Raw genomic sequence first — 24,326 nt, 5'->3', positions numbered from 1 at the left:
TCTCCATGAGAGGCCAAGGATGTTCTCCTGGACCTGAGGCACAGGTGAACTGAGGAAAGCACAGGAATCAGCCTGCAGTGGGCATGCAGCTGGGTCACAGGGAGACGTCATGGAAAATGGTGATTAGTCTCTTAAATTAGCCATTCTCAACCAGAGCCCCGCCACCCCCCACAGGGCAGACACCCTGAGCCACAAGCCCCCGCCTGTTGGCTGAAGTCCAGAGCCCCAAGCCCCCTTCCCTCCCCCACATTCTGGGCCCTGGAATTTTAATCGCATGTTGGTAAGGCCTCAAAAAGAAAAAGGTTGAGAACCAATCTTAAATAACGGAGGGAAAACACACAAACTTTGTCAAATGAGTGGGATCAGAAAACTATTTCCATGTCTGATCCCCTTTGTTTCACCCTGATGGTACCATTCTCTACTGCAAAGTGATTTATTTGGCAGTAGGTGTTTGTAGAATATAACCTGCCCAGGGAATTGAAGATGACAGCTTTATGTTAGAAATAATGTCTTCTGGGATGGGGCTATGTCTCTTGCAGGGAAAGAAGTGGACAGCACTTACACTGCTTGTTTGCTAACCTGTGGGAAAGCTGGTTGCCATCACACAAGAAGGGAAAGTGAAATATTGCAAGCCTCAATAAGGAGTTGGAGGGAATAGTTATTTCCCCCAGATAATGAATTGTAAAAATAGATTCATAACTACAGATCTGAAGCTGTATTCTAGCTGCATTGCTGAAATCAACTGGAAGAGCATACAAATTAAATCTCTCGGGACTGGCCAATGTTTGGCTCATTTTCAAAAGCTGTTAATTTGCTGATACGGGCCCATACCAAACATTCAGTGAAAATTCAAATGGTGACCTGTTGTCCTGTGTGTCAGCATTTATATTGGAAAGCTATTTAGTACAGCTGCATCATACCAAGGTAGAACTGCTGAATACAGATCGAAACACAGACAGCTGAAGCCAAAGGCTCTGGTGATAATGTTAGAGTAGGATATTTGCTGGCATTAACCCCAAGTAGGTAAATTTCCAAAATGGGGATTCTTCACATCTGAAAGTGCTCTAAGACCTTAATTAATGTGCTGTGAGATTCAGATGAAAGGAGTGATAGAAGTGCAAAGTAGTATAATTATTATTTCTATAGGAATTTTTCCCAACAGTTAATTGTCACTTGCTTTTTAAAAAATAAATATAATTTGCCTACTTTAATAAGCATCTGTCATGTTTTATTAGTTTCTGTATTATTAATTACTATTATTATTATTTATTTGTATTACCATAGTGACCCTAAACCCCATTGTGCTAGGCAATGCACAAACACAGAACAAAAAGATGGATGCTGCCCCAAAGAGTGAGCAATCTAAGTCTCAGACAAGAGACAGATGGACACAGACAAACTGATGGGGAAGTACAAGGAAACAATGGGCTGTGGTCTCAGCACACCAGCAGCCTAACAATTGTCATGTTTTTTCAAGGCATCATGGCAAAGAAGAATTTTATGGAGGAATTTGAAGGAGGGTGATCAGGTGGCTTTGTGAATATTTCAGGGAGCTCCTCCCAGCATAGGAGAAAGTACAAAGACACTTGTTTGAAAATTTAGTAGAGTGGGTGATGGAGGCTAATATCTGTAATAGAGAGAGAGCACACCTGGAGCACAGGGCCTGGTACAAGGACTGAACCAAAGTCAACAAAAGCCAGGCCCTGAGCAAAAGCCAGCACACCTATCCTAAAGCAAACGCCTGTGTACAATTTCACTGTCTGGTGCCTGAATTTGGCAAAAACATGTCTGGTGTTGCTAAAACAGAGGCACTCCTAAGTACTAGGTACTGGATTTTCATGTAAACACGTTCCTGGGAGATGGTACAGGAACACACTGACCCCAAGTAAGACAAGGATGGGAGGACAGAGTAATGAGTGGGGATGTTTCATTCGAACCCGCATGTACAAGGTGTACAGCTGGTAACTAACCATGTCAGGCTTGTAATACGTAACTTGTTTGTATTGATGTGTAAAAGAGAAATCATAGGAGGGGCACCTTTGTGCAGCCTCCAGGGCAATGGAAAGTCCTGCTGCTGACTGAGCGAAATCCATTTTAACAGGCGTACATGTGTTAGTGTACCTGGAGAATCCATGGGGTGCTAGGACCATGCTTCATTGACAATAAACCTGTCAGAGTCTCTTCGCCACTAAACTGACTCTGTGGTCTTTCTGGGTAGTACTAGTGAGATCTGCTGAGCCAGCTACCTGTGCAGAGCTGAGATGGCACGTGGAGAGAGGTAGGGTCCTGCAGGGATCAGTTCTGGGTCCGGTTCTGTTCAATATCTTTATCAATGATTTAGATAATGGCATACAGAGTAAACTTATAAAGTTTGTGGATAATACCAAGCTGGCAGGGGTTACAAGTGCTTTGGAGGATAGGATTAAAATTCAAAATAATGTGAACAAACTGGAGAAATGGCCTGAAGTAAATAGGATGAAATTCAATAAGGACAAATGCAAAGTACTCCACTTAGGAAGGAACAATCAATTGCACATATACAAAATAGGAAATGACTACATCGGAAGGACTACTGCAGAAAGGGATCTGGGGGGTCATAGTGGGTCACAAGCTAGATATAAGTCAACAGTATAACATCGTTGTAAAAATAGCAAACATCATTCTGGGATATGTTAGCAGGAGTGTTGTAAACATGACACAAAATAATTCTTCTGCCCTACTCCGCACTGATTAGGCCTCAACTGGAGTATTGTGTCCAGTTCTGGTTGCCACATTTCAGGAAAGATGTGGTCAAATTGGAGAAAGTCCAGAGAAGAAAAATAAAAGGTCTAGAAAACATGACCTATGAGGGAAGATCAAAAAAATTGGGTTTGTTTAGTCTGGAGAGGAGAAAACTGATAACAGTTTTCAAGTACATAAAAGGTTCTTAGAAGGAGAAGGGAGAAAATTTGTTCTGTTTAACCCGGACAAGAAGCAATGGACTTAAATTGTAGCAAGGGCAGTTTAGGTTGGACATTAAGAAAAACTTCCTCTCAGGGTGGTTAAGCAGTGGAATAAATTGCCTAGGGAGGTTGTGGAATCTCCATCATTCCAGATTTTTAAGAGCAGGTTAGACAATCATCTATCAGCGATGGTCTAGATCAGTGTTTCTCAAAGCTGGTCCGCCACTTGTTCAGGGAAAGCCCCTGGCGGGCCGGGCCAGTTTGTTTACTTGCCACGTCTGCAGGTTCGGCCAATCACAGCTCCCACTGGCCGCAGTTCGCCGCTCCAGGCCAATGGGGGCTGCGGGAAGCGGTGCAGGCCAAGGGATGTGCTAGCTGCCCTTCCCACAGCCCCCATTGGCCTGGAGCGGCGAACTGCGGCTAGTGGGAGCTGCGAACCTGCGGCTGCGGCAGATAAACAAACTGGCCTGGCCCGTCAGGGGCTTTCCCTGAACAAGCGGCAGACTGGCTTTGAGAACCACTGGTTTAGATAATGCTTGGTCCTGCCTTTAGAGCAGGGGACTGGACTAGATGACCTTTTGAGGTCCCTTCCAGTCCTACAATTCAATGATTCTACATACATGCCCGCCAACTGATAACATCATTGGCATGAGTTGACAATTTGATAATGAATGAGAGAGGATAGGTATGGTAGTGATAGGCCATTAACTTGATAGGCCTTGAAAGTGAAGACCATTAGTTTATTGTAACAGGTTGGCTCCCGCTTCTCATGAGCGCCCCCTGACTGGGTGTGCATTTGCACCTCTCTCCATCTGCATGACTTCTGCCGGTGATTTCTCAGATGGGTTTTCAACAACTTAGCCCTCTGGCCGACTAACATACACAGTCTGTAAGTGAAACAAAGTAGACCTCTTCTGGGGTATATAGTCCAACAGGGGCCTAACCCACTACCCCTCTGTTGGTATTTCTGTGGCCCTCCCTGGGCTTAGTCTTTAAGTAGTCCCTGCCCTTGTATGGGGCTGTACCCCCAGGATTTCCTCCCTCTTTGCCCTCTCTGGTCCCAGCTCTCCAGCTGGGCCACTAAACCACCCAATCCCCTTCTGGAGATGTTTCACAGTTCAATATTCAGCCCCATCTCAACTCCCTGCCTCAGGCATAAGTCACTTCCCTAGTGGCTGGGAGGGGTGGGGGAGAAAGAGACCCAGGCCTACCCACTACTCCAGGTCCTAGCCCAGTGACCCTATGAACCGCAGCCAGGTGCCCCTACATCCCCTTCTGTGCTATTACAGTTCCCTGGTCCATTTCCTTGGGGCCCTGGCACCTTCACAAGTGCTTCACCCATACCATAGGGCTGAAATCTTGTACTCAGTCCCAGCAGCTAGCCAAGAGCTCTCTCTTTCTCCCCTGGTCTCTGCCAGTAACTGATCTGTCCATGGTCCTGCTGTTCCTTGAGCCGGCCAGGAACACAAACCTTACTCCTCCAGCTCCATGCAGCAACTGACTGTCCTCAGCTATTGCAGTTACTTTTATATGGGCTTGCTGAGCCCTGATTGGATATTCCCTGCAGCCTCTCTCATTGGCTGCTTCCCTACAATCACTCTAGGCAGCCTGGAGGACTTCTCTACTGCTCCTTTTTAGGATGGGGTGTGGTAGGACCAGGAGGCCTCCAGCAGGGGGCCTCTGGGCCTAAAACACCCTGTCACACTTATACTTGATGTTATAGAGAAGGGGAGCCAGTGGACAGATGCAAAGAAAAGGATGACATGGTCAAAGCACAGGGCTAGGGAAATGATCTCTGCAGCAGCATTCTGAATGGATATGAGCAGGGGAACATTGCATTTGTCCAGACCAGAGAAAAGGATGGTGGGTTAATCAAAATACAAGATGATGAGAGTCTTAGCTGTGTGGTTGGAGCGGAAAGGCCATACTTTAGAGATTTTAGGCAGAAAGAATCAGCATAGAATTAGACATAGTCTGGATGTGAAGACCTAGATGGGGACTGAGTCTAAGATGATGCCCAAGTGTTGGGCGTGAGTGACAGGCAGGACAGTGGTGTTGTCCACAGAGATTGAGAAAGGAGGTGTGAAGAAGAGTGCTTGGGGGGCTAGATTAAGAGCTCTCTTTTAACCATGTTGAATTTAAGCGGACAGCTGGATATCCACAAGGAAATGTCTGCACTTCAAGCTGGGTATGTAATTCCCAGTTTGAGGAAACATACCCATGCTAGCTGTCATCCAGCTAATCCACTAGAAATAGTCTAGCAGCTGTGGTGCAAGTGGTGGGAGGAGCTAGCTGCCCCATTACGATCCCACCTAAGATGCTGGGCATGTGCTTTTGCCCCTCGAACCACTGAGAGGGAAAGGAATCCTTTCAGCAATGTGACTAAAGGGGGACAACAGAGGGGTAAGAATTCATACACAAAGCTAAGCCACCTGCTCTGTGAGTCGCTAAAGAGGTTGGGAGGGAGAAGGTTGTACAAGAGAACTGCTAGCTACTACTGAGATCAAACTCTAGTCTTGCCACTGAGTGTGGCCAACATAAGCTCTTGTCATCTGGCCCTTAAACACTGACCAAGAACAGTTGAACCATATTTTAATATGTGGTTAATTGGGGGATTGGTTGTAAGCAGAGCCCTGCGCAGATACAAAATTTGGATCCACATCCGATCTGCTATCCACAAAAATGATCCATGGATGCAAAGTGGATATCTGCAGATTTGCAGGGCTCTCGTTCTAAGGCTAAGCCCTAAATACTGTATGCTGGAATGGACACCAACACTTACTGGAAGAAGAAACGGACTTTGTTCCCTTAGATAACATGCTCCTTATGGGAACTCGTATCACCTTTCCACATGTGGAATCTGTTCTGGGAGGCCTTAGCACTTCCCAAGAGGAGAGTAGTGCAATAGCCAGGGCTTAAATTTAGCTGGAGCTGTCCAGAGCAGAGCTCTGGTAAACGTGTTAGCCCCACGGGGCTAAAGCCCCAAGCCCCGGCAATCCCTTCCCCATAGGGCTGAAAGCCCGAGCCCCCGCCTCTCCAGTGGAGGATGTGGGGAGGGGCATGGTGGGATCCGGGAAATACTCTATGAGAATTTAAGCCCTGGTTATGATCCAATCCTGCAAACATTTACTACGAATGTAGTACTTACTGTCATGAGCAGTCCTACTGAAGTCAGTAGAATAACTCACAGTAGCAAGCACTACAATAAGTACAGCATGCTTGCAGAAAGCATCACATTAGATCATATAAGGTTGCAGGATTGGGCCCTAAAGTTGTGTGTAAATGTGTATAAATAAACAAGTGTGTTTGCATGTTTCCAGGAGAATGGATATGCATGTGTGAGAGTGGGGATGGGTCCCCAAAAATCTGAGGAAAAACAAACAGTGCAGAGATACTTAAAATGATTATTCCAGTTTTAGATTTTCAAAGGAAAAAGGAATTCTGGAGTTCCTGAATGAGCTACTTCTAACCATGCTGCTGAAAAGGCTGCCAATCCTCTACCCAATAAGAAAAATGCAGTTATGTTTCACAGATCTGTGTTAACCCAGATCTCTTCTTCCCAGTAATGAATTATTTCCAATCACAAACTTTTTGGGAAAAGCAGAGTCACATATTTCAGGGTATACTTTTGAACACAAAGTATTCTAATCAATAATAGGCAGATTTCCACTGTTGGGAGCATTGCAGCTGCACAGTGGGGAGGGAATAAAAGGGTATGGAAAATACCACCAAAAATATCATCCCCTCAGAGCCATCTTGCCCCACAAGGTCAAAATTGTAATGTTTGATGCCCTGACTGGACCCAGGATCACTTCTCATAAGTTGTACCTTCCAAACATATTCATATCTGGCATGTGCAGTTAACTGTTTGTGCCCCAATGAGAATGTTGCACAGTGGGTGGGACGGGAAGGGGTATGGAGCTGACATGGAGGCATAAGCTCTGAAATAAATGGCTGGGGGGGCGGAATCATCACAAAGAGATCCTTATAGAAACAGCCTCTCCACCCCCAGCTCCAGGTCCCATCTTGTAGGTTTTTCCACAGGACAGGGGGTCAGTCTGTTGCTGATCTGTGGAGTTCACACCATCCCTTGTTTTGCTCAACAGCATCACTGTAATGTATAGTCAGTTCTCTGTGTCATATTAGTGGGCCATTGACAGTGGCTATTTTCTTGTCTCCTAAGATTCCTTGACAGAGAATGAATCACTGCACAGTTTTAATACAGCAGGCAGATGTGATGGATTTCCTTGTATTACACAGTAATAATACAGGACATAGTTAATTCGGGGCTAAGGCAGAGCATATCAGGCAGAAATGGTTTTTGAGGTTTGTGAAGCTGAGGTGTTTGCTAACCACAAAAGCATATTCATGCATGTGAGCTTCTGCATATCACACCTGTTATGCAACAATAGAACAGAGTCAATAAACCACAACTTAAAAAAAGAAATGGGGAAATGCCATTGTTCTTCCCTTGTGAGGCTTTGGAGGTTCCATACAGCTAATTCCTCTGACTTTCAACTGAAGCCAAAGAAACTAATACCACAGAGCTATGGGTTAGGGATGAAAATACATGTACACCTTCTGCATGGAGGTGACTGGAGGCCAGTGGTGAGGAGAGAGAGACAGGGGCACCACAGGGCAGCGTTCTCCTCTTGTGAGCAGGCCACTTGTTTCTGGAGGGCTTAGTTTTCTTCCAAGAGTTGTATCACCCGAGCCTGATGAGCATGGACCTCAGTCTGGAGATGGACAACAAGCTCCTATGGACCAGGCACCCTCTGGAGGGCCACCCCTCCATCCTACTATTTGGGCATCATCCAGGGAGCGGTCAGAGGTGGTTTGTGCAATCTGTCAGGAGTCAGGAACCAGAACTGAGGGTCAGAACCGGAGTCAAAGGCTGAATGCCTGAGCCAAGGATCAAACCAGAGTCAGAGCCATGAATCAGGGCCAAGAGTCAGAACTGATGTACCTGGAGTCAGAGAAGGCTGGAACTGAGCTGCGTCCAAGGAAGGAGCAAGGCTAGGATGGGGACCACAAGTTGAGGTAACAGGGACTAGGCAGGGTCTGTTTTAACCTGCACAGATGCCTGGAACTCCCTCCAGGCTTAAATGGTGCACCTGGCCCATTCAGAGGTCACAGGGATGCCGCCAATTGGTTCTTCTGTGGGTAGTCTCCCAGGGTTTACAGAGCACTGATCATGGCTCTGGCAGGGCTGCCAGGCAGTGGCTGGAAGTGTCCGTCATCTGGAGCCTGGAAGACTCGGGTTCTAGTTCACCAGTTCCTTACAGACACGTACTTGGGAGTAAAACTTGATCTTAGCCTGACATAAACCTGCCTGCCTGGAACACCTGAAAATGAAGATTTCATCCCTTAGTGCCATGGTATCAAAACTAGTGGAAACCTCCTGTGGAACAGTCTTTGGTCCTTCTTACTCAAACATAATAAAGTGTAAGTTTTACACAGGTATTGATGGATGTTGCCTCCAATTGTAAATTCTATTTCATATTTCATCCCCTAACTCATTTGCCACTGGAATTCTACTCCATTTGTTGTGCTGCTCCCATCCACTAATAATTCCATTTTAAATATCTGAAACCAGCAAGATGTGTGTCTAACCTCCTCTCGCAGTACATTATATCTCTTTTCCCCCAGCCTTCATCGGTTATGATCTAACTAGATTGTTCTCTCAAAGATAGGAAACACTTCTTGTGTGTTTTAAAGAAGCACAGTGCACTCTGTCATTAATTATTGTTATAAATAACTAGAATGAACAGGATAGACTGCATCTGGTACAATCAGCAGCACTATACATGTGTTGCACCTGGACCAGCAGAGCAGTCTTGTTTGCATAAACTTATTTTTGCAAGTTTTGGCTACAGTCTATAAAATAATACACCTCAGTAATATATCACATGACTGGCTGCCTCTAACAATTGCACAACATCCCTAATGACTGGAAAAGAAGCAAAAGTTAGCTTGGCCTTTAGCTGACAAGTTGGCTCTTTCCCACCTCACTGCAGTCATGGGACTAAGCAGTTGCTTTCCCTGAAAGACTCTTGATCCATTTCAGTCATTACAACAAGAAACATCTGAGGATTACAAAAGCACAGACAGATCAAAATAAAAACAGAACTCTAATTCTATACAAATGAAAATACAAACACAACCTCAACACCACAAAGTATTACAGAAACCTAAAACATGTTTGCAAGCTACAGTACTTTGAGATGAATGGGGCCTTTCTGTTCTTCTTTGTTTTGATTTCTGAGCTGGAACTGGTATAAATATAGGGACTGATAAAAACAAAAAGTAGAAATCCATGTTGATTTTAATGAGCTTTAGATCAGGCATCTATTCCTGAGAAGGCTCCAGGCTCCCATTAGTCAAGCTTTATTTGCACCCACTCATGCAGGCTGAACTCTGTGGAGAAAATGGTTTGAAACTCTAATACGATAAAATCTCAAGTTTCCTGGAGGGGGACTAGAGACATGCTCCAGTAGAAATCTGAATGACATACAGATCTACTTGTATAGATACTGTCATCCTGTATAATATCCCTTACCCAATGCAATGATCTTCATGAAGTACAAGATTATTACTAACAAAAAAGAAAGCTGTTTTATGTTTTCACATTTAAAAACAGATAATTACACAATAACACAAATGTATCACATGCCATCAGAAACAGTAATGGGGCAATAATTATGATACAAAGAAAGCAATGTCATTATTTTCATATATCTATTCTTATTTTAGTTATATTTCACACGGATAACATTTTTGGATAATGAACCATATTATACATCTAAACAAAATGCCACAACCTGGTATATTTTAAAAAAATAAAATTTCATACCACACTGCACACATCATGCATTGTGTATATTCTACATTTGTTGCTGAATAGCTAGTTTAGGAAAGGATGGTTGCTTTAATTTTTTTCTTTTCTTTTTAATTGGGACAATTGTTTGTATCTCTTCACTTGTAAGTGCAGTGTAATGCACTAGAATCAGTGGCTACTGGCCCCTGCATGTGACTGGAATATGACCTTTCATAATCCTGACCCACATCGGGCACTACTTCAATGAAATCAGGATCATTTTCTCTTATCAGCACTCCCATATGTCACACTCATGACAGTTACTCTGGTCCAGTTGTACATGTTGTGACCCTACACCCCTTATTCTTCACAGAGATATTGTTATTATATGTAGAGGTGAAAGTAAGCCAGTACAGCATACCAGGGCGGCCCAGCTTCCCCAGGAGGCAATTTAAAGGGCCTAGGGCTCCCTTTAAATAGCTCCCAAGCCCTGCTGCTGGAGCCCCGGGGTGGCAGCGGCAGCCCGGGGCTCCAGCAGTGGTTTAAAGGGCCCAGGGCGGTAGCGGTGGCCGAGCCCTGGGCCCTTTAAACTACTGCCGGAGCCCCCGGCTGCTGCTGCTACCCCTGCAGGGGAGGGGGAGGGCACTTACCAGTACAGGACGGGCCGGGGCTGGCTCTGACCCCCCCATCCCCGGCCTCAACCCAGCCCCCGTACCAGAAAGTCCCTATTTCTACTTTCACCCCGATTATATGAACGTGGCATAACTAAGATGCGTTCCATGTAAGATAGGTCATGTGCGGTATTATGGGAAAGGTTGTGATTTAGTGAATATGATTATCCTATTTGTATGCATGTATCATTTTTGTATCTAAAGTTACCAGGGCGAAGCTTTGCCTGTTGTAAAGCTCCTTTTTTACCTCCAAGAGGCTTGATTGTTGGGAATATGGACTACGTATCAATTACAAAAGTGTTTGCACCTGGGGAACAAAATTCAATCAGTCTGGCTGGTTAGTTAAGGGCCAATAGGGAGAACAATAGGACTCTGAAGATACTAATCTCCCCCTTCCATAGAAGCTTCCTGGGATGCTGCTTTGACGCTGCAGGGTCACGTGATCATGTCACCTGCTACTGGACCCCATCTTGGCCTACCAATATTTTTCCACTATTAAGGGGTGGGGATCAAACTGAAATACAAAGGATTCCCGCCATATGTAAATCCTATTTAAGACAGGGAAGTGAGTTAATCAGGGTTCGTTCTTCACTGAATCCCCACCCAAGATGACTACTGAAAACACCTAGCACGGATCTGGGGAAGGAAGGACTTGACCCAAACTAGGTGTCTGGTCTGTGAAAGGAATACCTGGAGTTCTAAGCTGCAAGCAAGAGCAGTTTGTCTTCAGGAAACTCTGCAACCTGCTTAAAACAACATTTAGGGTGAGAAGTTACTACTTGTAGCCAGTTTCTTTGGTGTACACTTAGCTTGCGTGTTTGCTTTATTTGCTCAGTAATCCACTCTGATCTGTTTGCTATCCCTTAAAATTTATCCTTTGTAGTTGTTAAACTTGTTTTTATTTTCTCTAAACCAGTTTGTACAATTCATAACTGGGGGACAAAAAGCTCTGCATATCTTCCTCCACATGGAGGGAGGGGGTGAATTTCAATTAACTTACACTGTAGAGTTCTCTGTGCTGCACAGACAATACAATTTTGGGTTTGCACCCTAGATGGGGTGTGCACTTGAGTGCTGGGCAATCCCCTAGCTGATTCTTCACATGCAGAGCTGATTTCAGTGTCTGTCTCTTTCTACAGCTGGGCGTGTCCCTACCTGTGTGTGTTAGAGGAGGCTTGAGGGCCTGGCACAGCAGGACAGGAGGAGGGAGCCCAGGCTGGTGGAACGGGTAGGCTCAGTGGGACTCCAGTAATCAGGTGGCACCCCAGAGTGGGGGACAATCTGTCACAGTGGCACAGCGAGCAGGGTAATGTGCACAGCTTCTTGCTCTGAGACACTGGTGGTGATTTTAAGTGAGTTTTAAGTGTGTTGGCTAGAGAACAGACAAAGTGGTTACCAGTTTCTTATTTTCTGTTTGCTTATTTTAGGCAAGGGAAGTAGGGGCAGAAAAGCAGGAAAATGAATGAAAGTGAAGCTACCAAAAAGCTGGAGCTCTGTAGATTGCAGGCAGAAGAAAATGAAAAGATGCACAAGAAACAGGTGGAATTAAGACCACTGCAGATAAAAGAACAGGAAGAGGAAGAAGCCAGACAAAAAGTAGCCCATGAGAGGGCCATGGAAGCCCAGAAGCAAGCCATGGAACTGCAAGCCAAAGCAGCAGCAGCAGCCAGGCAAAAAGCTGCCCTGGAACTGCAAGCCAAAGAAATGGAGGAGAGAGGAAAAAGAGACACAACATGAACTGGCCTTGATTGAGAGGCGGAACCAGAATCCCACACCAGAGGACCCCCACCTCTCCAAAAATCCATAGGTGGGAGTGGTTGTGTCCTGCATACAACTAGAGTGGGGACATTGCTGAATATTTCATCACCTTTGAGAGTACATAGTTTTTAAGTACATAGAGGTTGTTACAAGGAGGAGGAAGAAAAATTGTTCTCTTTAACCTTTGAGGACAGGACTATCTAATAAAGCATATTTTCTGCCCAAGTTGAGTCAATTGCAGAGTTGGGTGGTTCCTCAATAACCAAAACATTTGTGTCTTTTCCTACTCTCTGTTATATTGCAAAAAGTCTTTTGTTTCTGTTCACAGCCAGGGCAAAGCTTTGCCTGTTGTAAAGCTCCTTTTTTACCTCCAAGAGGCTTGATTGTTTGATGGTGGCTCTGATAGTTTGCCATTGATAGTTTTGGGAGGGAACAAGGTTGGTCAATTGAACCTTGTAGCACCTCACTGGCTGATTCGGGAGGGGGTGACAATTCCTTAATGCTTGGATGGGCCATCCCTGGGGCCCATTATCTTTTGGTAATTCATTTCTACCCCAGGTCCAAAAAGCATACTTTCAATATAAATACAGTGTTCCTTAAATATTACCCATACATACATCTCACAATGATTATGAGTCTTGACAAGTTATGAGCTTTTTGTAGACACTTTTCATGATATCTTTTATGGATAAATACCCTGCAAAATATGTGTTGCTGTAATGAGTTTGTCAGGTCTGAGGGGAAAGCTGTTTACAAAGGACAGGGGACTTTCCCAAGAGGTCTGTTTCACAATAGAACACCCCTAAAAGTGAACTTCAATGGCTCTCTGTACATAAATATGTTGATTAAAATGTTCAGCAGTTTAAAGTCAATGGGGTTAAGGGCTATGGGACTAAACCCATCATAGCTTTAAAGTCCTATATCTTGGGTCCTTCAGGGGCTGAACCAAGTTATGAGTCCCACTGGACAGCTTGGAAATTATATAAGTGTACCCCTTCCAAGTGGTATAAAGTTCCAGTCTCCGGGTCTGCATGGTCGTAATGTATCAGATATTAAACCTGCTTTTCTGACCAATGTAGTTTGATGGGGGATGGGAATGCAATCAAAGCTGCATGACAAATGCAATTTGCCACATTTATATCACCATCACATGTGGGGTACTGTGCTGTTACATAAACCGAGAAAGAATTTATGAACAAGGGATACCTGAAAATGGAGAGATTTCATCAAGCCCAAAATATTTGCTGATTATCCTAACTGTTGATCTGTATTTATCTTTTCTGCAGATGTAATAACCCTAATATAAGTAAATACTCTTATGTTCCCATTGCCCGCAGAAACAGTGTTTACAGTCAACAGTATTAGCCTGTCTGGAAGCTCTCTTCACATTTTTCTTTACATCTACAGTCAAGATCATTCTCATTCTCTTCAGAAGTGAAGTTTGTGTACAAGTGCTTGAGTGTATACATAAAGTCAAAGCTCAAATACCAAGGTGAAGCGTGCTTTTGAAATTCCTGGACACCTAACTAGAATGGATTTCTCTCTGTATCAGAGGTCACCTTCAACCCTTGGGTCAAGTGCTGCAAACTGTGAAAATAAAAGTGATTACTGTAACTGTAGTTCTGAGAGAGACTGCCCTTGTGGAGCAACACTTTTGACATAAGCACCCTCGGCAGCATCCATTGGGGCCACTCATTCCTAGCATAATCCCTCCCCCTCACTCTGGGTTCTAAGTACACAGCTAGGCTGATCATCAGGTTTTTTTCGTTCACTCTAAAATATAAGAGACTTAGAAGAAATGTGGAAGATGGGCAGGAAGCATGGATTCATATTGGCAAGCATCTCAGAGAACCATGCTTACTATGGTAAGTACCATTTATCTCCTTTTGAGAATTACCCAGTAATTCCCCATTCTTCATGCATTGAATCCCTTCAGGAGGTGGTTCTAAGGAATATTCATCCGAAATTACTGCCAGACCGCTCTTCTGAACTGACCTGAAGTGAGCACTACAGCACAACTATTACTGCAGATGGCAAGAATGGTGAGAAGGGAACTCCCTGATGGGCATGTTTCTCCTCCAGTCCCTCACAGCAGAGCACCTTGAATGCCCTGAAACATTGTGGCCGACGTATACATGGTGTCTAGATTATACACCTTCTGTAATTGTTTCTGCAAAGACCTCAGTTGTAAACTTGTGAATTGTAGCACTTGGACACATAGAAGACACATAAGGCCTAATAACAAAACCACACACATCTCCAAGGCTGAATTCTCACAAAGGATGTGGTCTCCTGGATGGGATAGAAATGGTATTTGGGGTGAGGGGAAGATTTGAAAGCTGTGAAAGTTACTAGGATTCCAATGAATTCCACTTTCTGTGATGGGATGAAAGCGGACTTTTCTTTAACATGAAGCCCTGACCCGGGGTATTTTATCTGCTACCCAAGATCCATAAACCTGGGAATCCTGGACGCCCTATCATCTTAGGCATTGGCACCCTGACAGCAGGATTGTCTGGCTATGTGGACTCTCTCCTAAGGCCCTACTCTACCAGCACTCCCATCTATCTTCAAGACACCACTGTCTTCCTGAGGAAACTACAATCCATTGGTGGTCTTCCAGAAAACACTATCCTGGCCACTATGGATGTAGAAGCCCTCTACACCAACATTCCACACAAAGATGGACTACAAGCCATCAGGAACAGTATCCCCGATAATGTCACGTCAAACCTGGTGGCTGAGCTTTGTGACTTTGTCCTCACCCACAACTATTTCAGATTTGACGACGATTTATACCTTCAAATCAGCGGCACTGCTATGGGTACCCGCATGGCCCCACAGTATGCCAACATTTTTATGGCTGACTTAGAACAATGCTTCCTCAGCTCTCGTCCCCTCACGCCCCTACTCTACTTGCGCTACATTGATGACATCTTCATTATCTGGACCCATGGGAAGGAGGCCCTTGAAGAATTCCACCAGGATTTCAACAATTTCCAGCCCACCATCAACCTCAGCCTGGACCAGTCCACACAAGAGATCCACTTCCTGGACACTACAGTGCAAATAAGCGATGGTCACATAAACACCACCCTATACCAGAAACCTAATGACTGCAATACTTACCTACATGCCTCCAGCTTTCATCCAGACCACATCACACGATCCATTGTCTACAGCCAAGCCCTAAGATACAAATGCATTTGCTCCAATCTGTCAGACAGAGACAAATACCTACAGGATCTCTATCAAGCGTTCTTAAAATTACATTACCCACCTGGGGAAGTGAAGAAAAAGACTGACAGAGCCAGAAGGGTACCCAGAAGTCATCTACTACAGGATAGGCCAAACAAAGAAAGTAACAGAACGCCACTAGCCATCACCTACAGTCCCCAATTAAAAACCCCTCCAGCGCATCATCAAGGATCTACAACCTATCCTGAAGGACGATCCCTCACTCTCACAGACCATGGGAGACAGGCCAGTCCTCACTTACAGACAGCCCCCCAACCTGAAGCAAATACTCTCCAGCAATTACGTATCACACAACAGAAACAATAACCCAGGAACCAATCCTTGCAACAAACCCCACTGCAAACTCTGTCCGCACATCAATTCAAGGGACACCATCATAGGACCTAACCACATCAGCCACACCATCTGGGGCTCGTTCACCTCCACATCTACCAATGTGATATATGCCATCCTTTGCCAGCAATGCCCCTCTGCCATGTATATTGGCCAAACCGGACAGTCTCTATGCAAAAGAATAAATGGACACAAATCAGACATCAAGAATTGTAACATTCAAAAACCAGTAGGAGAGCACTTTAATCGCCCTGAACACTCAATAACAGACTTAAAAGTCACCATTCTTCAAGAAAAAAACTTCAAAAACAGACTTCAACGAGAAACCGCAGAACTGGAATTAATTTGCAAACTTGACGCCATCAAATTAGACCTGAATAAAGACTGGGAGTGACTGGGTCACTCCAAAAAATAATTTCCCCTCTGATACTCACACCTTCTCATCCACTCTTGGAAATGGGCCACATCCACCATGATTTAATTGGCCTCATTAGCACTGACCCCCCAACTTGGTAAGGCATCTTTTCATGTGCTGTATATTTATACCTGCTTACTGTATTTTTCACTCCATGCATCTGAAGAAGGGGATAAGTATTCAGGAGGCTAAAGTTCTGTTCCCAGCTCTGCTGACTCAATATCTGACCCGGGGCAAGTCATTATGCTCTTATGGCCTGATCCAGCACCATTAATGACAATCGGAGTTTTGCCCTGAGCCGGATCAGGCCTCAATTTCCCGGTCTGTAATGTGGAGATAGTTATGTTTCCATCTTCAAAATGCTTTGAGACATTAGGATAAAAGGTGCTAGGTAAGTTTCAGATATAAATTATTATTTATTGTTTCTTTTATTACAGCATCCTCTACCAAACACAGAAGAGGAAAAAAGTTTTGAATAAGGATTTTGTTCTAAAGAAATCAGTGATGTTAAAGAGATTCCGATTAGTTTCATTTCTTCTATCGCCCAGACTGAAGCTTTAATGGTAACACTACTTTTTGGTGTTAAAATCCTACTTGACATACATCAAGTGCAGAAGAAAGAATGCGCCTTTTTAAGAATCTAACTTTTAATGCTATTGTGCATCAGATCCTAACTATAACCTCCCGATTCTGTTCTAAGTAGGTTCTTATACTATTCATCACAGCAGCGTCTTCCATTAGTGCATGAAGTGATGCAACAAACATCTGTAATGTGTGGTGTGTTCTCTCCCACATCATCTCCCCCAAGGGAAAATTTGTGTGCAGGATAGTGTTTTGTTTTAAATGCACACGCTGCTCTGTGCTTAGAGAAGGCAGGGCAAAGAATTGCATCTTGTACTTGGTTTTCACTTTTTTAGTTTTCAGAGTCTGCCTCATCTATTATTTAGGACTGATTTACACACAGATTTTGTACCGATATACTTAAATTGGTATATTCGCTTAATGTGGATGCAGCTATACCAATATAAAAGTTCTTATGGTGTTAAATTTACCAAAATAAGCTATAGCAATGTCAGCACCTTTATTTAAGTTTAATTGCATCCACAGTAGGTGTTGAACTAATTTAACTTAAACTGGTATTTTTAAATCAGTACAAATACTGTGTATAGACAAGCCCTTAGACTCCCAGATGTCTGCCTCTTGCTTTTGACTCAAGGCCAGATCTAGGAGAAGCAAGGCTATGCTTGTTTAGCAGATGAAAGTTGTCATGCTAGAAATTTCATTATGGCAGGATTTGCAGTAATTAGTTTCCATACCAGCATATAAATAAAAGGATAAGATGCTGACAGAAGCCCTTTATCAATAAATAAAAGTAAAGATGATGGGTGTGTTCAAAATAAGGCAGAAATGTAGTAACTTGATTTGACCTAGGACACATTCTTTGAGACGAATGTTTTATTCCCAGAAGAATTCTGGTTTATTTGCCACTGTGTTCTCCCAAGTAGTTTTTGTAGAATTTGGGAAAACATCTGCAGTGTGTTATACTTCAGTTAATACAACTTCAAATAATCCCAGAAAATTATCAGTGACCTTTTGCAAAGTGTTTAAAAAAATGTCCTTCAGCGTTTTATACTTGTGCTTGGCCAAGGAACAAGAGGGGTCTAATAAGCCGTTTTTGTGTGTGAGCAGAACCCATTTTATTGTTATAAAAATATTCAACAAAGAAACTTGGATATGAAAAAATAGTGGTAAGTATTTGGGAGTAAACCCAAAAATTCTAATTCCCTCCTAACCTGGGTATTTCAGAGGTCAATGGGCAGGGTGGGTATTGTGTTCCTCATGCTGCTAGCTACCCTGGTGCTGAGAGAGAGAGAGCGTCCATGCATCCTCTACTGGATGGACTCTAACCTGGTCAAGCGCTGATGGATCTGCCTCACGCTCTAGGGACCGGCTTGCAGAACACATGAATGTAAGTTTCTCCTTCACAAGTCAAGTTCATTTTGGCTTGCAGCTAAAGGTCATTACAGATGCTGCACATTTTCCCTTGTTATTCCCAGATGAATTAACCCCAAAGCAGCATTCTGAAGAATAACATTTCAGCCATGATTGGCACTATCTTAAGTGCTGGAGACACTTAACTATTCTTAAGTTAAGAATGCTGGAGACACAACTCAGTTTATGAGAGCCAAGAAGTAGCATCATACTTTCTATTTAAGCAAGAGATACCACACACTACAAACTGGAGGCCAATGTTAAGTGCATTGTCATTTGTTAATCCTGAAGTTGGACACTGGTTTAGAACAAGACTGGCAAATGTTCGCCATCTTTCTGAAAAAACTCAGCTGACTCTCTACAAGCATGGGGTGCAACAGTGAAAGACTCAGCAGCTGAAAAAGTGAAGAACTCTCTCACCATATTCAAAATATGTGCATACATGGCTGATGAATGCACCAATGCAAATAGGCATCAAGTATTAAGTCATTGCGTATGTTATCTTGATGTCCGGGGTAAGCCAGTAGATGCATTCTAGATGTTCAGGTTATAGAAGACACATCAGCTGCATCTGTGACATCTTAGAAGAGTTAAATGCTTGTAAACTGAAGCCCAAACAGATGGCTGCTTGTGTATTTGATGGAGCTACAAATTTCTCTGGAAAACATAGTGGAGTACAAGCTTTGCTCAGAGAAAAGTGTAAGCCTAATCTCTCCTATACACACTGCAGAGGCCATCTACTCCAGCTAGTGCTAGTACAAGCTGCAGAATCTTCAAAAGACATTAAAAAGCCATAAATGTAATGGCTTTTTTATCTTCTTTTTTTTCCAGCACGAGTCCAAAAGGACTGAATGTCTTGGAAACAAATAGAAGATACACTGGAATTGAATTTCAAATTAGTCTAACCTGGGAAAACCTGCTGGCTTTCTCATGAGTGATTCTTGGCTGTTGTCTTCAAATTACTACAACCATTATTACTGACTTTGGAAAGTATCCACCAAGATAGGACAGATCTAAGTAGTGAGGCTGACGGACTACTTTTGTTACTAAGTTCAGAGAAGACTATCGCCATTCTCTTTCTTGTAAGTCTACTGTTGAAACCACTTGGGTCATTAAACAATGTCATCCAGGCATCTGCTACAACAGTAGAAGATCTCTGTCCAGCAATAGAAGCTACCCTTGTATCAATCAGAGAGATATCCACTGAAAATGTACTGGAAGGAGCAAAGACTTCAGTCCAGAAGTTGGCTAATGAAGGTACTTATACTGACTCCTTAAATGAAAAGGACAAGAAGTGTTTGTTAAGGCAACTGAAAAAGCACACAGACTTGATTCTTAAAAATCTACAACAGCGACTTCTAGATTCTACTTAACCTCTGCATAGCTTTTACAGATCCCTGTCCTATAAAACACTGACAGTTGAGTGGAGTGAGGTACTACCAGCAATGAGGCTGCCATGTGCTCAGGACAGAATACAGAATTTGAACAGAGTGGAATATCATACGATGAATGAATGAAGTTTTGACTTCAACATTTTTTTTATCATCACTAGTGGCTCTACCTGATCTTTGTGCTCTGTTTCCTGGGATGAAAGAAGTAGGAATTCATCTCTTGCTACTCCCAGTCACAACAGCTACAGTTGAGAATTCTTTTTCATCATTGAATAGAATTTTGTGTTCTGAAAGAAGTCGCCTTCTGCCTGATCACATGAATGAACTAACGAGCATATCAACTGAAGGAATGGAAGTACCGGACACACGAGAAGCCACCAAAGATGAACATACTGCATTCAAGAAGTCGATTAACAGAGTTGTGAAATCGCCTTCTGCCTGATCATAAGCATATCATGAAGGACTGGAAGTAATGGACACATAAGACGACACCAAAGAGTGCAAAATTACAACAAGAAACCAAGAAGGATGTAGATGATGTGCTTCATAGTAGGCTTGAGTAACCAACTTTAATTTTTGTGATGATTTTAAAACATGAGTTAAATCTAATAAAATGGTCATGAAACATTTTTCAGTTTTTACTAGGGTGCTATACAGCCCACCTTTGCCCTCATGGTCTCAACCCTCGTCAGCCCTCACCTTCCCCTGAATATTCCAACACCCCTCCTCCCCCATTTCAATTCCTGGGGAAAACACTGTACCAAGGTATTTGACGAAACAATGGGGAAGCTATTAATTGGGGAATGTCCCTGGCCTGGCTTCAACCAGGCTGGCAAGATTTATTCTTCCCAGAGCCAAACCTAAGATCAAAGGGGACACTAATACCATAAAGATGCTTGCCTCAGGAAAAAGGAGGGGTGGAGCAGTCTGTCAGAAGTGGCTGGAGAAGAGTCTCTGACTGAGACACACACAAACTGAAGCCACCACGGTGTTTCTCCTACCACAGAGATGGAGGTAACTCAGTTGAATGGAACTTCCCAAAGCTTTCAAGAAAAACAAACATTTAGGACAGAGAAAGTATGTGTATAGATCTCTAGTGGTTTTGCCCTTTTCTCTGTGAGCTATGTACCTTTGAGTGAATAAATGATGCTTTATTTTGGAGAAGCTGGTTTTAAGTGACTTTAATCAGCCATTGTCACAGGCTCCTGGAGGAAAAGGGTTCAGAGGTGCCAAACACAATTGGACCTGCAACGTTCACTCTAATTTTTGGTAGGCCGTGTGCCCAAAAAATTTCTTCTGTGCAAATTGTTGTGCTTCTGTGCAAATTTTTATGCGTGCGGTGTTTCGCCGTCTGCGTGGGGTTTAGGATCTGTGTGCATGCTCACAGGCGCAGAGCTTAGAGGGAACAGAGCCTGTCAGGTTAATGTGGATGATAAAAAGAGGGCTGCAGCCCAGAGAGCCAGTTTAAGAGTGAAAGGACCATATGGTTCCACCCAGAGAGGGGCAAAATCTGTCCCCAAAGGGGTGCACTCGAGAGGGACTGAAACCAGTGGGTATGTACTCAGCTGTTCCTGTGCTAACATGGCTACACTTCTATTTATACTCATACTAGCTCAAAGAGAGCTACCGGGAGTACTGTGTATATATACATGAGCAGGGGAATCACACCCATAGCTTGTGGTGTAGATGTAGCCTAAAAAGCATCTCCAGCCCAGCTCGCCCTGTAACCATAACATACCCCATTGTAGTTATTCTCAAATTGATGCTTCCTGAGCTAAGAAATTTAAAAGCAAACAGTGGTGTCTTATTATAACTCTGTGCTGGGAAAAAGCAAAGCAAGCTTTTGTTAAATCATAAACCAGTGACCTAGATTCTTGCCATCCTAACATTTTTTCTGCTGTTTTGTGTACATATACACTGAATACTTTGATTTTGTCTGCAGTGAAGTTATGAAATTAATGCTTATGTTCATTCTTTTAATGGCCATTACAATAGGATTAAATGCATAAAAAGCTTACACGCTAACTGAGTCTACTGTACTGGGAACGTTCAGTAGATTCCAAACATGGATTAGATATGTATATGAATTAAAAACAAAATCTATGTTAATGCAATGTTAGGGATGTACAGTTAAAATAAAAATAAGACAGAAGAAATGCAAGAGTTGGATACCTACTGCAATATTAACTTGATCACATTGCACATATGTTATAGTCTTCTCTGTTATTAAATATATAATTTAACGCATTGCTGTGTTTGGGCCACATTAAAGGATCTGTGTGTGTGAGAGTTGGTGGCATAGAGGCAAGGTGGCTTTAAATCACCTTTTCACAGCAATTCCTATAAACTGCTCTAGCAGCTGAGGATCACCAGTGTGCCAGATACTCTGGCCACACTACCTACTGTCCTAACATATCCCTTATGCCTAGCCAGCTGAGAACAGGTGCTGTAGTTGGTATTGTCAACTCCAACTGTTCAGAAATCATGAAACAGACCCTCAAAATCATGAGATGGTCTTCAAAATCATGAATTTTGTGTCTTTTATTTGCCTTCTAGATTTTGAGACTGTACAGGTCACATTTTCAAGCTTTTCTACACAATGGTGAGAGCTAGAAACTTCCCTAAAAATAAATCTGAGATTCTCACATAATACTGTGACTCCAGGAGATGGGGATTTAGGAAAAACATCAAATAACACAAGACTTATAAAATTGCAAGAATTTGCATCACTTCACAGAGCTGCTACACCAGCTTTATGCTACTCAGGGCATTCCCTGTAGAAGAGGATTTCCCCAGCTGCCCTCTTAGGGCTACTTTCAGAAAAGCAGCTGGACATGGGGGCTGAAGATCTGTCCCAATGATCTTAAATATGGACCACAAAATAATCTAAATGTGCAATGCTGCTATGTTAACTTTGCAGTAAGAACTTTAACTTTTGCATGCCTTCCACCAAAATTCATGGATTAATTTGGCCCAATATTATACCTAGCATAATGGGCTCTTTCTCCTCTCATTTACACCCCCATTTTATACCAATGTCATGACAGTGATGTTAGTAGAATTACTTCTGATTTGTGGCAGTGTGAAAGGGAACTCAGGCCCAATGGGTACAGCTGGATCCAGAAATATAGGAAGGGGTTAATGAAAGTCCTGATGATAAACAAAATCAGCGTACATCTCCTTCCCCTGAGGAACTGTACATCACTGTGTATAATATATGATGCAAACCAGCCTTTACTCATTAGAAAAGGGCCAGAGTGGCCACAAACACAACAGCGCTAACTGAATTGCTAAAAGGCAGTGATAGTGACATTTGAGAAGGCTGAATATATTAATGATTTTGTTTGGAGCCCACAGAGGTAATTCTGGGTTACTCCCAAGAAATTGGAGCAGCACTATTTACAATAATGATTATTCTTAGCTAAGTTGCCATGGAGTAAAGCCTGGCTAATCCTAATGGACCAGTTCAGGAATAATCTATTTTTTAAATCCCATTGCTTAATTCTCTATCACAATCATTAGGCCAGTATTTATCTAAGCTACAAAAGCAGCAAGATATACCAGGAGCTGTGATTTCACCGAGTTTGGACAATGCTATCCTCATTGTTAAGTATAAGAGAGTATCTTATTGTTCAGACTTGATCTATGCAGAGAGGATTTAAAAAAACAAAAAATAAAACCAAACATTTCTCTTGATTTCCCCCCTAAGTTATGTACTACATCTACTATATTCCTGAGCCTGGCATGCCACAACCATTAGATTAATGGCATTTCTGGACTGCCAGCCAAACCAGTGCTTAAGAGGATATGTGCATAATGTATACGCAGTCTCAAAGGGGATCATTAAGGTTTTTCTCTTACCTGGGCCCAGCAAGTCCACATCAGTCTTGCTGCTGCCATCCTAGAGCAAGTCTCCGTCTCAACCTTTCTAAATACTTAACATTTATTAATTAATTCTCCCAACATCTTTTCAACTTAAGCAAGCATTATTATCCCCCAACTCATGCAGGATGGTTACATACTTAGCCAAGAACACAGAGATAGTCAGTGTCAGAGCAATGCACCCACACCGCAAATATAAAAAGCTGAAAAAAAGGTCTAGCCAAGTCTATGCACACAACTCCCTCCAAGCTTTTGGGGACAAGTGCATTATGGGACTCCCAAAGCATCCATCCCATAGTTCTTGGCACACTCTTCAGAGCAGTACTTTTTTTTTTTTACAAATTAGTATGGCAGGACCTAAATCCTGGGTTGGTTTTTTTGTGGGGAGAGATGGGGGAGGAGACGTTACGAAAAGAAATGCCATTTATATCAGTAATTTTCTTCCTCCACAAAAAAAACCTCTTTGACTAAATCCTTACAAAACGATCCAAGTTTTCTACACACAGCTAAACTTATTGTCACCAAAGCCATGGCAGTGTTCACTTTGAAAGAAATAATGGCATAAGGTCATTGTAGACAACACCACATTGTTGTCTGCCATTAGTTACTAGGGACAAAGGCACAGAACCATTTGATTTTAAAGTACCTCACTGCTGGAAAAAATTCCAGAGAGATTAAATTAAGGCAGACAATGGAGGCATTTAAAGGGAAAATGACCAGTTTGATGAGACAGATGGTATCTGTAATTAACTTTGGAATTTTATTTCACATATGTTATACCCTGCACATTTTCAAAGTTACACCAGAAGAAATGGGTGTCCACCAACCTAATTAGCTGGCAACTGATCCTCCTTGGATACAAAACGT

The sequence above is a fragment of the Eretmochelys imbricata genome, chromosome 1 (assembly GCF_965152235.1).
Source record: "Eretmochelys imbricata isolate rEreImb1 chromosome 1, rEreImb1.hap1, whole genome shotgun sequence".
Taxonomy (NCBI): Eukaryota; Metazoa; Chordata; order Testudines; family Cheloniidae; genus Eretmochelys; species Eretmochelys imbricata.
The sequence above is the reverse complement of the archived record's forward strand: the minus strand, read 5'-3'. Positions refer to the sequence as shown.